A 12,688-nucleotide genomic window follows, 5' to 3' on the forward strand; every position below is an offset into this window, starting at 1 on the left:
CTTGTTGCTATCGATTACTTCACAAAATGGGTAGAAGCTGCATTCTACGCCAATGTTACCAAGAGCAACGTCATGAAGTTTGTCAAGAACAACATCATTTGTCGGTATGGACTTCCAAGCGGATTGGTAACTGACAATGCTAAGAACTTCAAGAACAAAGATATGATCAAAATGTGCGAAGACTTCCAGATCACCCATCACAACTCTGTACCCTACAGACCTAAGATGAATGGAGCAGTCGAGGCAGCCAACAAGAACATCAAGAAAATAATCGAGAAGATGGCAGTTACATACAAAGATTGGCACGACATGTTGCCTTTGCACTACACGCCTACCGGACTTCGTTCAGAACTTCGACTGGGGCAACTCCGTATTCATTGGTCTACGGAATGGAAGCAGTCTTACCCGTAGAGGTTGAGATTCCTTCCCTCCCTCCGAATCTTAAAAGAAGCAGAGTTAGATGAAACTGAATGGATTCAAGCTCGGTTCGATCAGCTGAATCTGATTGAAGAGAAAACGCCTTGCAGCCATTTGCCATGGACAGATCTATCAACGACGAATAGCTCGCGCCTATAACAAGAAAGTTAAGCCTAGGGATTTCTCGCCAGGAGACCTGGTCTTAAAGAAGATTCTGCCAATCAAGAAGACGCCAGAGGAAAGTTCAGACCAAACTATGAGGGACCATTCATCGTACAGAAGGTAATGACGGGAGGAGCTCTGATTCTCACAGAAATGGACGGACAAGTCTTCCCGCAACCGATCAATGCTGACACTGTTAAGAAATATTACGCCTAAGACCTGACCCTGAGATGACGAAAGGCCATTTTTGTTATCCCAAACAAACCATCACACCCTAGTCAACCCTTTTGAGCCATCACGTTCATTTCTTAACCTAAGACTGGGGTAAGTCAACAACTACAAAAAAAAAAAAAAAAAAAAAAAAAAAAAAAATCAGAAAGAAATAGAAAAATCAAAAGCATCAAAAGTACTCCTGGCCCGCATGAGGATAAACTGTGAACGGCTAAAAAAACAAAAAAAATCAAGAAAATCAAAAACTCGAACACTTGATCTTGGCTCGACCCAAATCTCCAGCCTAAACAAGTTCGAGAGACGCTGGGAGGAGACATAGATCACTTTTCCGAAACAAAAATAGACGAACCCCATGTTTATTCCACTTTTAGATAAACTAAGATCCAGACCTTAACCTTTTTGTAACCTTCCACTACCATAAGCCTAAGCCAACATTTCGTCCTACTTAAAGTCCTTTTTGATCAGGAAATGTTTTAGGGCAACATAACGACAGTGGCAACACCAATGATCTTGCAACTTGGTCCGGACCTCAAAGTCTTGTCAGTCGTTGGAAGACTCGAGAGGGGAATCCAGATCGGATATTCGAAAAAAAAGAGTACTCGAAGTGTAGAGTAGTTGATCTTGCGGCTCAACTTGAGTTGTCGAACCACGAATAGTCGTCAGCAAGCTCAAGAGGGGAATCTAGATCTATTACTCAAGAAAAAGTACCACTACAAGAGTAGAGTCGTCGATCTTGCAGCTCAACTTACGTCACCAAGCCACAAAGACACTGAGACTTCGAGCAGAATTGTAACGAAAAATCTAGAAAAATACAAGCATGGTCTGAAAGGGCATAGTGAAAACCTGAAAGGGCACTATGAGTAAAAGAATCAGACTATGGCAAGATCAAAGCCACCAGCACGATGAAAATCCCAAAACGGACGTCGATGCGTAAAAATGTGGGAAACCGGTCTGATGAAAACCGTAATTGGCATCAGGGGCAATAAGGTTAAAAAAAAAAAAAAAAAAAAAAAAAAAAAAAAAAAAAAAAAAAAAAAACAACTCCTGGCCCGCAAGAGATCTAAACTGTGAACGGCAAAATCTTTCCAAAATCCCGAGACCCAAAATAGTTTCCAACACCATGGCACTGGGAATGACTCTAAGGAATCAAAAGAGTAATTGACGTTTATATCCTTGTGATTGGCAAAAATACCAAGATCGTCGCAACCAAAGGTTTTACAAACTTTGAATTTATCGTACTCATTTGATAAAGATATTTCATAAATAAAAAAAAAAAAAAAAAAAAAAACTACTATTTTGGCCGATGATGAAGATTCTAGGGACTTATTCAAACTTCAAGTTTTCAAAGCATTAGATACACCTGAGGCCAAGTAAGTACAAAACCTATTTTCTTTGCATTAATCTTTCAACATTTTGTAAAAAGAGTCAAGGCGTTCCTACAAAGCACGGATTCGGGCAGCCCGACTCATCATCAATTTCCAGCCCGACTCATCATCACGACTCACTAGACAAGACGCGAAGGCATCGAAGAAGGGACCGCAGGCAAACCCCTCCTAAGATCACTCTCCGGGCCTACTGAGGAGATTCTAAGTGAAGATAAGTACATACAAACATTCCCGAGGGGAATTGGACCAAAACTATCGAAATCAGAAGCTTCTCGAGAAACTGCCGTTGTTATCATAAATCACATTAACCTTGTTGAGATCCTTATGGATATGAATCAGTGGTCCACCGTGTTTTCTAACATTGTTTCAAAAGCAACAACTCTTGAAGTCGTATCAATAGGCATAGCAGAAAACTACAATGGAGCCCTTCAAGTGATAACAGCAGAATTTCAAGTCCCTTCACCTCTGGTTCTGACTTGAGAAAATTTCTTCGTAAGGTATTGTAAACATGTCAAGGGGATTTGGACGGTGGTCGATGTTTCCTTGGATCATTTGCGTCCTAGCCCGATATCGAGATGTCGAAGAAGGCCATCAGATTGTTTAATCCAAGAAATGTCAAATGGTTACTCCAAGGTTATATGGGTCGAACACGTAGAAGTGGATGATAAAGCAGTTCATAGTATATATAAAATACTGGTTAACTCCAGCCTTGGGTTTGGTGCAAAACGTTGGGTTGCTACCCTAGATCGACAATGTGAACGCCTTGCAAGTGTTATGGCTAGTAACATGCCCGCTGGAGATGTTGGTATGATCACAAGTCAAGAAGGGCGAAAGAGTATGTTGAAGTTAGCTGAGAGAATGGTGATGAGTTTTTGTTCTGGTGTAAGTGCTTCTACTGCTCACACATGGACAACATTATCGGGAAGTGGCGCTGAAGATGTAAGGGCCATGATTGGAAAAAGCATAGATGATCCCGGCAGGCCTCCTGGTATTATGCTAAGTGCAGCTACTTCTTTCTGGCTTCCAGTCTCACCAAAGGGAGTTTTCAATTTCCTTCGCGATGAGAACTTTAGAAGTAAGTGGGATATTCTTTCTAATGGTGGTGCTGTTCAAGAAATGACACATATTGCTAATGGTAGAGATCCTGGTAACTGTGTTTTCTCTACTGCGAGCTAATACTCCAAATTCCAGTCAGAACAACATGTTGATATTACAAGAGAGTAGCACACCAATGCAACAGGCCTGGGTCGATTCAGTTCCAACTGCAAAACTCTCTCTTGGATCAGTGACAGCTGTTAACAATTATATTGCTTGTGCTCCAACTACAAAACCCTCTTGGATTTGTGGCGACTGCTAACAACCTCAGGGCTTGCACCATTGAAAGGATCAAAGGTATCAAAGGACAATACACGAATTGAGAGGGTTAGCGAATGATAGAAACAGAGCAAGATCAACAAAAGAAGGTAAAAAAAACAAAAAAAAAAAAAAAAAATCAAAAGAATTTCAAAAAAACCTTTCGAGTTGCACTCAACTTCGATTTGTCAAAACATGATCGAAGAAATAGTCGGATTTCAAAACTCATCAAATTTTCATCAAATCAAAGATCTCACACGAGCTCCGCGCCGTCGAGATCAATGAATTAATAAGGCAAAACTCTGTCAGACCCCGTGCTTGAGTAACCATTTTCCACAAAAATCTTCAATACAATCGATAATTCAAGATCGTGTTTTTACAGAATTTTTCTGGCCCGTACAAATAGGGGTTTAGTCTATTCTTTGCAGTTCTTTGCACGCAATTCCTGCAAAGAAGGGCAGCTGTAGACACCTCAATTTGAACGGGCCACTTCTCGAAAGGGCCCAAAAATACAGATTTTCCAAATAAATATGCCAACGGGCCTTAAGGGCCCAAATCGTTGAAAAATAACATTTTTACCAAACCGAGGCCCCTAAGACCTCTCAATGGTTTAGGAGGCCACCAAAAAGACTCGGCCAACCTTACGCTTTCCCCATATTCACCACTCCGCTTCCAAAATCAAAAACGTCAAATTTTCGATAAATTTCACTAACGGGCCTAAAAAGCCCGATTCGCCAACACGTGGCATTTTTGATCAAACTAAAATCTAAAAAATTAAAAAATTAAAAAGTGAGACTTGGGATGCCTACCCCTCCTCTACTATCACCGCTCCGCCTCCGTAACCCAAACCATTTCTAAAACCCAAGCCCAACACTACAAAGCCCACAAATCATTAACCATATCCAATTCATTATCCAACCCACAACCCTAACCCATAAACCACAACCCACATCAACCAATCACTCTTTTATCATCAAGAGATGACACATGTCATCACCCCACCTCACCCTCCCAAAATATCATCAACCACCCATTTAAATCCTCCATGCTCTTAAATCAAATCACAACCACCATCTTAAATTCACCTCACCAAACACTCCACCCAAATGGGTTGGGTAGGATCCAAACCATTTGGTCAAAACTCACCCATTTAACCCCCCTTACCTAAATACCCTCCAATCTCCTCTAAATTACACCCCTTCTCTCTCAAACTCATAACCATCTACCCATTTTCTCCACTTCACCCCATTATATCCCTAAAATAACTCCTAAACATCTATAAATACCCTCATCCTCTTCCCAAAAATGGCCCCCAACTTCTCATTACAAAAACTTCTCCCCAACACTCTCTCTACTAACAACCATCATCAATTCTCACCAAGTTTACCAATCCTTTCACACAAATCCTCTACAAGTCTCACTAAAACAAAAGAAATCCCTACTCTCTCTAATCACTTCTTCTTCCCATTCTCATACTCTCATATTATACTAAGGACTCAAGAAGACTCAAGCAAGAAGAAGAAAAGAAGAAACAAGATACAAGGTGGGTTTGAAGCACACCCCTCTCTTTCTCTAACCTTCTACTCTTTCCCTCTTCTAACACCCCCTTCTTCTATTTTATTTTACCCCTTTTGATGATTGGGCCCCAAGGCTAAGGTTCATAAGGGTCATTTCCATTAATGAAATGACCCTATGATCAAGCCGAAAATGAATCCCTACTTAGGGAACATATGCACCCCACGTGGCACATTTTTTTTCACCTTCTTTTAAAAATAAAAAATGATCGAGTTATTTGAGGTTACCGCCACGTGGCGGGGAGGAAAGGGTGCCTAACACCTTCCCTTTTCTTCAACCGAGCCGCTTACCCAAATCTCGAGGTTTGACTACCCCTTATCCATTGTGAGTCACTAAAATGCCAAAAATCTCATCTTTTGGAAAATGTACCCCGGGTGACCATTCACACCCACTTCCAACTTGAATGGTGGCGACTCCAAATCATTGTAGATGTAGTCATCATAATGACGAAATCACGCGTCTACAGCTTGGCGACTCCACTGGGGAATAAAGACTCCACCCTCGTGTCAACTCGGTTATTTTGGTAAAAAAGGAAATGTTTCAATTTTTATTTTTATTTTTTATTTTTGCAAGCTAACAATACTTGTTGTGTTTGTTGTAATTATTTTTTAGGTAGGTTTCCTTTATTTACTTACTCACTTGAAAAAAAAAAAACAAAAAAAAAAAAAAATCGATTTTCACTTTATTTCCCCGATTATGTCTTTTTAAGCATGTATATCACCAAACAAATGAAAAAAAAAAATTTCTTTTTTGGCCTAAGCCAAAAACCAGAGGCAATGTGCCTCAAAATGAGTATAAAAAAATAAAAAAATAAAAAAAATAAAAAAAAAAGTCATTTTTCTTCTTTTTTGGCCGAATGGACAGTCGAACTTAAAATGATCATAACTTTCTCGTCCGATCTCCGATTAGCTATTAGTGCATATCGATTTGGGGTAGAACAAAATTTTCTACCAAATGTGACTAAGTCAGCAATATTTTGACAACTCAGAATCGGTTTTTGAGCTCATTTACTATCGTTTACGCTACCATTTCCGTTTGACGTCTCGTCGCGATACAAAATGAGTAGGAAAGAAAAGCATAAAAAAGGAAAAAAATTTGGCCCAAGCCAAAAACCAGAGGCAATGTGCCTCAAAATGAGCACATAAAAATTTTTATTAAAAAAAAAAAAAAAATTAAAAAAAAAAAATTAATTAAATTAAAAAAAAAAAAAAAAAAAATTTTTTTTTTTTGGTCAACTTGTTCCTTACATCAGTCTTGGAAACTTTCCTCTTGGAACTTATTTTTATTTTAAGTTTTAAAGCTTCAAAAGATCAAACGGATCATCTTTCTCAAACTCAGGGCGTACCGCTCGCCACTTTTTGATTGATCAAAATGAAAATTCAAAGTGATCATCGGTTGGACTATAATGGAAAAAAGAGAAGTCCTTTTATGATTAGTTCATTCGTAAAATTGAAAAAAAATAATGAAAAAAAAAAAATTGATTGGTTGATGATGAATGTGCGACTCTTACGGACAAATTATCTAATAGGCTATGATCTGGCCAACGGGCCCACTCATCTGAAAAATGCCCCGGGCGCACCCTATCCTATTTGCACACACCACTAGCACGTTTACTTTACTGTATTGCACGCTTGCATGTCCCTAATAGCCAACGTGGCGCGCAATACTTGAGCAAAGGCACTCTTAAATCACCTCTTTTATACAATAGACGTAGTCTATCCTCCTAGTACTGTAGTACATCGGAGCAGGATCTCTTTTAGGCACTGGTTTTGACCAAGAAGTGCAATTGGTGTACTTAGTGTACTTGAATCATCTTTGATATACCTATGGGTACGGGTTAAGAGTTGTAGCTTTCATAAAAGGTTTGGCATCTCACGAGGGGACCGATCACGTACTAGTACTACGTTGGCAAACGGGACATGTGATTGTGTGGCTTACAATAGGTCAAAGGCTCAAGTCGCTCCAGCCTGGGTGCATCGATATACCTTTCAGAGTCACCAGATCAGACGGTACTGATGTCCCAGTTTTATATACCCTAAGGTACGTGACTGGAGTTGTGATTTTCATGAATGACATCGCATCTCCGAAGAGATCGGGCCACGCATTAGTGTTACGTTGGCTATATGGGACGTGCAAAACAGTAAACGTGCATGTAGTGTGTGCAAAACAGGGTGGGATGTGCCCGGATTTTTTTTTCAAACACATGGGCCTGATCATATCATCATATATTGGATTTCACATAAGTATTGGCCAAAATAAATACCAATCCAATAACATTATTAAAAACACAAATAAGCACATCGACTATATATCTAATCAAGATCAATGGCAAATCAATTAATGAGCATGGCATAGAATAATCGATCAAACCAAAACATTGCAACAGGCATAATTTTTATAATTTTTAAGGTCCAATCAATGATCACTTATGGGTGATCCAAAATAAATCGAGATTCCAATAGATGTTACATTGATGATAGAATAATAATTGTTGAGATGAGGAGCAATGAACCCTTTTTTTTTTAATTATAAAAAACTAAAAACACATCCCAAAAGAAAATCAAAGAGAAAGATCATAGTGCCAAATGAGCTCGCTCTCAGGAACATTAACTGTGCTAACACTAGATAAATTCGGATTTTCTGTGAATTAGGAAAATATAATCCGAACTTGCATCGATGATATCTAAGGCTCCCGATAACGAGATCGAGTGAATTCAGTTCTAAATTAATCTACTCGATAGGATCTATGTTTTATTAATAGGTGCCCAGACCTAATTCTGACTAGAATGTTCTATAAAAATGTTTAAACGTTGCTGTCCCAAGCTTCTTTCAGCAACAATTCCAGATTTACAGATTAATCGGAACTTGCATCGATGATATCTAAGGCTCCCGATAACAAAATTGAGTGAATTTAGGTTTTAAATTAACCTCTCCGATGAGGTCTACGTTTTATTAGAGGTTTCCAGACTTAATTCTCACTAGAATGTTCTGTAAAAATGTTTTAACATTGTTGTCCTAACTTTCATTCAGCAACAATTCCATATTTACAAACTACAATCCGAACTTGCATCGATAATATCCAAGGTTTCTGATAACGAAATTGAGTGAACTCAGGTTCTAAATTAATTTACTCGATGAGATCTACGTTTTATTAATAGGTGTCCAGATTTAATTCTCACTAGAATGTTCTGTAAAAACGTTTTAACATTACTGTCCCAACCTTCATTCAGCAACAATTCCAGATTTACAGATTAATCCGAACTTGCATTGATGATATCCAAGGCTCTCGATAACGAAATTGAGTGGACTCATGTTCTAAATTAATCTACTCGATGAGATCTACGTTTTATTAATAGGTACCCATATTTAATTCTTACTAGAATGTTCTATAAAAATGTTTTAACATTGCTATCCCAACCTTCATCATTCCATCATTTTCATATGTCAATTTGAATCTTTCATTATTTAGGGGTCATCAAAAAGTGACCCTTAATTGGACAAAAATACAATATCCAAAATCATCCACAATCAAGCCACAAAAATAAATAAATAAATAAATATTTAATTAAATAATTAAATAAACAAATAAAATAAATCGAACTAAATAATAAAAAAAAACTAGGTCATCCTGACAATGCTCCCATACTTGGGGTTTTTCAAGTATGATCGTCAATAGTCCCCAGTGGAGTAGCCACTGAAAGTGCCCTCGATCCACGGGATGTGTGGATCCACTTTTGACTTTGAGGTTTGGGAATCGTCACCTAATTATTACGGTCTAGGAACTGAACATTGACTCAAAACGGATAAACAAACAACTAATCTACTAAAAAATACTGAGTTCGGGGATTACATTACAGGGTTGGAAGGTGTTAGGCACCAACCCCGCCTGGCAAATACCGGTTTCTACTAATTTCTAAAAATAATTACATTGCTAAAAAGACCTAAATAATAATAAAAAAAATAAAAATAGTTATCTTTAGGAATGCAACCGTTTTGTTCCCTCAGATCTGATAGAACAGCTCTTCGTACAACACTCCTCATTTTGTTCTGTTACTGGATTCGCTTCAGACCTCCAAGACGAAGTACCTTATTCTTAGATCTGAATATTTCTAATTTGTTTATGAATTTTTAGGTGTTTTTGAGGGGTTTCTAAGTGTTTTTTGAGCTAAAGTTGGGGTATGGATGTTAGGTAAGGAGTTAGGACTTCAAAATTAGGGTTTATGGGAGGCTAGGGAAGTTTTTTGACCTTTTTTTCTTAGGATTTATTTTTTGATACGAAAATAGGTTGTAGAGACCCTTATTTATCGAATTTTTTAAGTGCTTTTTAGATAGAGTTAGTCTTTAATTAGAATTATGGAGATACTGTTTAATTAGAATTATTTTTAAATAGAGTTAGTGTTTAATTAGAATTACATTAGATAATTTTATAGTTTGATTAGAATTTTATTAAATAGTTTTATAGTTTAATTAGAATTCTATTAAGATTTTGACTTTGGTCTTATTAGATTGATTAGGGTTTTGACTTAAGTCTCACTTGATTGACTAGAATTTAGGATTTTGACTTAAGTCTTACTTGATTGACTTAATTTTAGGATTTTGACTTAAGTCTTACTTGATTGACTTGACTTAAAAATATTTAATTTTAATTAGGATTTCACTTTACATTAATTAATATTTTAATTATTAATTTTAGAACTTTTAATTATTAAAATTATAAATTATCGTTTTGCCCTCGGAGAGGACTTTTTGTGTTTTAAGTCGTTTTTTAATATTCCGAGATGTTTTGGAATCGATTTTTCATAAGAAATTCAATGGCAATATTGATTTTTGTTATTTATGAAATTTTTTGTACAAAATGGTCATGAACTTTATGAGGGGTATTTTAGTAATTTTGTTAAATTTTGTGAAAATTGACGAAATGGTTTATTTGATTTCAATTTGTTGTTTTATGTGTTTGAAAGGGTTTTTCTAAGCACAATGTAGGCTCTAGGGATATTTTGAGGTTAGGGGTATTTTGATAATTTGGTCATTTTTATCATGAAACTTCTTTTTGTTTGAAAAATGATGATTTTCTATGTTTTTGGGGTTATATTTTCCTATCGTAGCGTGGTTTTTACAGTTTTGTTAATTTGAGATACCTCATCCGAATTTATGAAACATATCTAGTAACAAATAAAGCAATGGAATAACCATTCATCATTGGGAACCGTTGCAATTGGATTGATGATTGATTAATCAAACGAGTGCAAAAATGGGGTGTCTACAACACCCCACGGATCGAAGGCGCTTTCAGTACATTTCTTTGGTTGTGCATTAACGCTTTAGGTATTAAGGAAAAATTTGAGTTATTAATTTAATCTTAGTTTCAAGTACTACTATTATAAATATTGATGTTTATTTAAGTACTCGCCATGTATTCTTATGCACTTGCAGGTATAGGCATTTGAATATATCCTGGTAATAGCCCCCCGCATATTTTCCAATCATTTTACGTTAGAAAATTTGTTAATTGCCTGGTATGAATTATTGAACAACGATTTCAGTCATATTATATATATATGTTCATCTAATACTATTTTTTTTATATGTATTTATCATATTGAACAGATTATCAATAAGTTGAAATTGACCAATTCAAAACTTTGTGAAGTCATCCTTGCTCCATTTTGTAAATATTATAAGATAAAAGAAGAAAATGGTATTCAACTTAAAAAAACCCAAAGGTTGATAACTTGAAGAAGAAAATGACAATGATGGATCAGAAATTGAAAGATCATTTTAAAGTTATTCAAGAATTAAAAAAGAAAATCAAATGTTTGAAGTCATCTAATGAATCTGACCTTAAGGTATTGTCCATCTACTATATGTGATGAATCCACATAATAGGTTACATCCACTTAGAAATTATTATGAATGATTATTTTAATATCTAACAGTACAACATTGAATTCGACAAAACCTCAAACTTTGTGTCTTCGAAAACCAAGTGATCTCCCCCTACCAACACCTTCACCAATCCCTTTGATATACCTAAAGTATCGACCCCTACCTAGGGCTGAGTTGATCTTTCAAGTATACCCAAGTCATCGCTTCCGATAATGGCCTCTACTGTTCCTCCTAGTATATACAAGGCATCTCCCTCCACGAATGCCTCTATAAATGAGTATCCACCTAACAAAGAAAAATTGGAATTGATGCTGAAAAAATATTTGAAATAATACTAATGAACCAAACACCTAAAGTATCATTCTCTTCCTCTACAAAGTACAAATTACCTTGCATGAACAATGTTAAAAATGTAAAAAAAATATTTTGAGTAAGTTTTTATGATCATTTCCTATTTCTTCTTATTCAATTATCTACTAAGGTTGATAAAGGAAGTAGTTCACCTAATATTTTCAAATCTAATTATCTCAATAATGAACAAAAATTGGAATTCAAATTCAACACTGATAAAGTATGTATATACTTATTATTAAAATTTTAATGTAGAAAAAATCACTCACATCCGCTTCATGTGTTGTCTAGATTTTTAGAGTTATATGTTGTTAGTTCGAAAATTATTATCTATATAATAAACGTCTCTCCACTACTTTGTGTGGGTCTTACTTTATTATTTTCCTCTTTAGCCCTAGTTTAATGGTATCCCTTTCACTTCTATTTTTTATAGGTTGAACCCTCATCTCCTCCTATGAAGCTTGAGTCTGAAGACATGGACAATCTAGCCAAGGGAAAATCATTAGATTTTGATCAAAAGGTGTGTGGTCGTTTGTCTTATAGTATCGATCCGATCTATCCAATATATTTATTTTATGTTGTAAAAATTTCAATCATTTTCTTTGGTTTTAAATGTGTATCTATGCGCATTTACAGTTTCTTATTGCATGTGTGTCGAAATTGCTACAATGAAATCAAATTTTTTATCCTCGTATCAATTGGCATCTTTAGCGAATAAGGTGTATAAATTTTGAAAAATGTATTATTTGAAATGTTATATCATGGTCAATTTAAATACTTTTTGTTTTACTAATATGTTGTAGCGCCCCCAAAACACTAACACAAAATCCCATGTTAAATCTCGAAATACTAGGTGGCGCCTCAAAATTTTGGCATAGTTTCTTTTGTTTATATTAGCATTCCAAGATACTCAAACCACTTGATAAACCATACACATTGTAAAACTTTGAGTTTTCAATTCGTATCTCGAGAAAAAATAAATAGTGGAATTTTGAGAAAATCTTGAAAGTAGGACTTAGGGTAAACTATAAGACCTTGTTTTAATCATTTTTAATGAAATCGAACCTCACCATTAGATTCAAAATGATTGAAAATCATACTTTAACCTGTAAGCACACTCAAATGCTAGTCCGAACAGAAAAGTTACAAAATCATCGATTACTGAGTCGGATCAGGCTAAAATAATAAATTTTTGCTAGAGGAAGAATTGTTAAGATTCGATCATACCATTGGGTTCGTAACGAAAAATTATTGAACATAGACTATTTATTTGTCATTTTTGGAGCACAGAAAGTCGAATTATCGTTAAAAACGAAAATGATGTCAAT

General features: G+C 35.8%; 1 pseudogene; it reads left to right on the top strand.

The window, feature by feature from the left end:
• Nucleotides 1-1,746: 1,746 nt before the first annotated feature.
• On the top strand, nucleotides 1,747-12,032 carry LOC147401597 (homeobox-leucine zipper protein MERISTEM L1-like; annotated as a pseudogene).
• Nucleotides 12,033-12,688: the final 656 nt, after the last annotated feature.

Source organism: Akebia trifoliata, chromosome 5 (assembly GCF_017979445.1).
Source record: "Akebia trifoliata isolate Shusen 1 chromosome 5, ASM1797944v1, whole genome shotgun sequence".
Classification (NCBI taxonomy): domain Eukaryota; kingdom Viridiplantae; phylum Streptophyta; class Magnoliopsida; order Ranunculales; family Lardizabalaceae; genus Akebia; species Akebia trifoliata.